The 3,700-nt window shown below is 45.5% G+C and overlaps 1 long non-coding RNA gene across 1 annotated transcript in view; it reads right to left on the minus strand.

The window, feature by feature from the left end:
• Positions 1 to 1,528: 1,528 nt before the first annotated feature.
• The window catches only part of LOC108525111 (uncharacterized), a 5,035-nt gene continuing 2,863 nt past the window's right edge, over positions 1,529 to 3,700 (minus strand). The window contains exon 3 of the long non-coding RNA XR_001884217.1: positions 1,529 to 1,629. This is a non-coding gene — a long non-coding RNA (uncharacterized LOC108525111). The remainder of the gene's footprint in view (positions 1,630 to 3,700) is intronic.

Here is a 3,700-nt window from a genome sequence, read left to right on the forward strand (position 1 = left end):
AAGCAAAGTCAGTGTCAAAACTCAGAGTCAAGTGTCTAGAGGTGACATGGTGAGGAGGAATGACACTGAGTCAGAAGCAAACGTACCGTTAGTCGGATGCTTTGCAAACGACACAGAAATCGTTTTACGGCCGGGACAAACAAGAGCTCTGGGGAGAAAAGACATCATGGGGATTATACCCACCCTTGTCCCCATCCTCCGCTTTGGAGTTTGCCCACAAGATAGTCTGTCATTTTATTTTATTTTATTTTTAAATTTATTTTATTTTTTTTTTTTTGAGACGGAGTCTCACTCTGTCGCCCAGGCTGGAGTGCAGGGGCGCGATCTTGGCTCATTGCAAGCTCTGCCTCCCGGGTTCATGCGATTCTCCTGCCTCAGCCTCCCGAGGAGCTGGGACTACAGGTGCCCGCCACCACGCACAGCTAATATTTTGCATTTTTAGTAGAGACGGGGTTTCACCGTGACAGCCAGAATGGTCTCGATCTCCTGACCTTGTGATTGCCCACCTCGGCCTACCAAAGTGCTGGGATTACAGGCATGAGCCACCGCACCCGGCCAGATATTCTTTACTTTAAAGTTAGTTATCTGACCTGCTCCCCTCCCCATCCCTTGGATTTCTAACTAACACATGTCAATCTCTTTTCCTTTGGTAAATCTCTTAGGAATCTATGTGTCATCTCTACCACAATACACCCCTACAAACAACCCTAATTTTACCACTGTGTCCTCTTTCTGGTCATTTGGAAATAAAATCTTCAGAGAAATATTATCCCTTCCCCCAGTCTCTTTCCATATTATCATTTCTGCCTTAGCTGAGCAACATTCCCTTCCCTAAACCCAATTTGCTGGATTTTAATTGAGGTTCCACTATATTCTTCCCAACCATGCATCATCCTCCTTGGTCCTTACCCCTACAGGCCAGAATCCAGGACAGAGTACAAACTGATGCAACAGGACTGTATGTGGGAGATTACGAAGGGATAAGCATAAAAAAGTAGTATTTTTATGGCAAGAGGGAAAGCAAATGGAGGGGTGGAAGGGGTCCTGGTTCTTTCTCCCATCTATTACTGATGAAGAAAACTTGTTATAAGGCCAGTGTCATTTTTTTTTTTTTTTTTTTTTTTTTGAGAGTGAGTCTCACTCTGTCACCCAGGCTGGAGAGTGCAGTGACACAATCTCAGCTCACTGCAGCCTCCGCCTCCCGGGTTCGAGCGATTCTGCTGCCTCAGCCTCCCAAGTAGCTGGGATTACAGGTGTACGCTAGCATGCCCAGCTAATTTTTCTATTTTTAGTACAGATGGGGTTTCACCATGTTGGCCAGGCTGGTCTTGAACTCCTGACCTAGTGATCTGCCTGCCTCGGCCTCCCAAAATGCTGGGATTACAGGCATCAGCCACCGCGCCCGGCAGGCCAGTGTCATCTTAAGCATGAATAGTTCTTGAGCTATGTCCTTGCTGAGAGACAAGTGAAAAAAGGAGTTATCCCCCAAAACCCACCCACATACCATCTCGGTGCTTCAGACTGGCAGGTGGTAGCTTTTTGCCATGGCTGCGGGCATAGTCCTGAAGATTTGGGGTGCTGGAGGAGCCACCCAGCACTGTGGTGCTGAACAGCCCTTGCACTGTGAGCCTGCAAGCTGGGAGTGTGTTAATAGTCATGTAAAGCCACAACTATCACACAGAACTATACACAACTTCACATGATAACATCAAGACACACACACAGCCATTCAGAGCCACCACCATGTGGCCATTCCACAAATGGCTTTACACTTCTGCATAGTCACAGTGGGCAAGCAAAAGGGGGATTCTTCTGAAGAGTTACATGGCAGAGACAAGAGGCCACTACAAATGCAGGGTTAGTCATATTAGGGGATTCAACACACTGAAAGGGATAGACTGTGCTCTCGAGGTGGCTCTCAGAAATGCTCAAATAATAGGTAAGTTGCTCTAGATTCCCCCTAGATTTAATTGGGCACCCCTTACCCTGGACATATAGCTTGAGAAACCCAGAAATCTAGTCCTTATAGATTTGAAAGGAAAAGCCTTTGACTGACACCAGAGACTGTATTCTGAACACTCAGCTGGCACCCTTCTGATCCTTCCTAAGCTTTTCATCCAGCATCCCCTCCCTTCAGGCCTTTTTACCTTTCCCAAGAATTAAAGTATGAGGCTCATAATTTTTTCTTTTTTTAAGACAGGGTCTCATTCTGTTGCCCAGGCTGGAGTGCAGTGGCACAATCATAGCTCACTGCAGCCTTGGTCTCCCAGGCTCAAGTGATCCTCCCACCTCAGCTTCCCAAGTAGATGGGATTGCCAGCACATGCCACCATGCCTGGACAATTTTTTTATTTTTCATAGAAACGAGGTCTCACTATGTTGCCCAGTTGGTCTCTAACTCCTGAGCTCAAGTGACCCTCCCACCTTGGCCTCCCATAGTGCTGGGATTATAGGTGTGAGCCACAACCCCCTGCCTCATTGAATTTTTTAAGCTAGAAGGGACTCAGAGACCATCCAGTTCAACTTTCTTATTTTAGAGATGAAGAAACTGAGATCCAAAAGGGACCTCCTTTGCTCAAGGTCACACACTTCTTTAGCAGCTAAGCTGGACTAGAACCCAGGTCTCCTGACTCTGAGGACCAACTGTATTGTTAGAAAATAAATAACTATTTTTCAGGAACCAGCACAGTTTCTGAAATTAACATGGACAGAAATTGAAGGGCATGTGAAGAATCAGTTGATTATATGTAAAGCATGCCTATTATGTGATGAGCACCCTACTAAGAAGGAATACAGGAAATAACAACAAAAAGATATGTTTTTTCTGCTCTCAAAAGTGTATTATCTCATAAGCCTATGCTCAAAGCCAGTTGCCCACACATATAAATTCAAAGAAAGCAAAGAGAACTCCATTGCCAATGAGAAGATTAAATAAAATTTGAATATTCTCTGAAGTATGTAATAAATCAGACCAGTCACTGTCTCCAACAGCTGATCTAGGGGAGGGTTAGGATTCGATGGTTCCTTCTCCTACTATAGCCTATAAAGACAGAGTTGTCAAGAAGAAACAAGACTGACACCCAAGTTCTCAGGATTTGCCTCCCTATTTCCAAATCCATCTTAGCCAAGACCCTGGATTTGGCTTGTGACTTAACATTCATAGGGTTTCCCTATGGATGGAGTGGAAAGGAGTTCAATTCCCTTGAGGCCACCAAGAAGGGACCATGGTTTCAGGGGTCCCAGGATTTCGGGGTCACCAGAGCAATCAGGAAGTTCAGATGGCTGACGATTCCAACCCAGGAATTCAGGACCTCTCCTCTATACAGCAACTTCCTCCACCTTTCATGTTCAAACAGGCTCTGGAATGAGATTCCAGAGAGTAATAACAGTTGCTAAATATGACTGCTTTTCTTCAGCGAAGCTAAAACTAGCTGGCTCTATCCCAGACCACCCTAAGTTTTGTCCTACAAACACTTCCTCCACTGAATACTTTCCTGGTGCAGTCGTGCCAACTCTGTTCTGCCCAGTCCTCAGATCATCTTAGAGGGTGGTCTCTACCTTACCACCACCATCTGCCAACCAGTTCCATGTCCACACTTCTGCCTTGTTCTTGAAAGCATACCCACGGCCCACTTAACTGGGCAAGACACACCTATCCTCTTTTCTAGTCTGTCTGGAACCTATTCTTTTTTTTTTTTTTT

The sequence above is a fragment of the Rhinopithecus bieti genome, unplaced genomic scaffold, assembly GCF_001698545.2.
Source record: "Rhinopithecus bieti isolate Rb0 unplaced genomic scaffold, ASM169854v2 scaffold_4962, whole genome shotgun sequence".
Classification (NCBI taxonomy): Eukaryota; Metazoa; Chordata; class Mammalia; order Primates; family Cercopithecidae; genus Rhinopithecus; species Rhinopithecus bieti.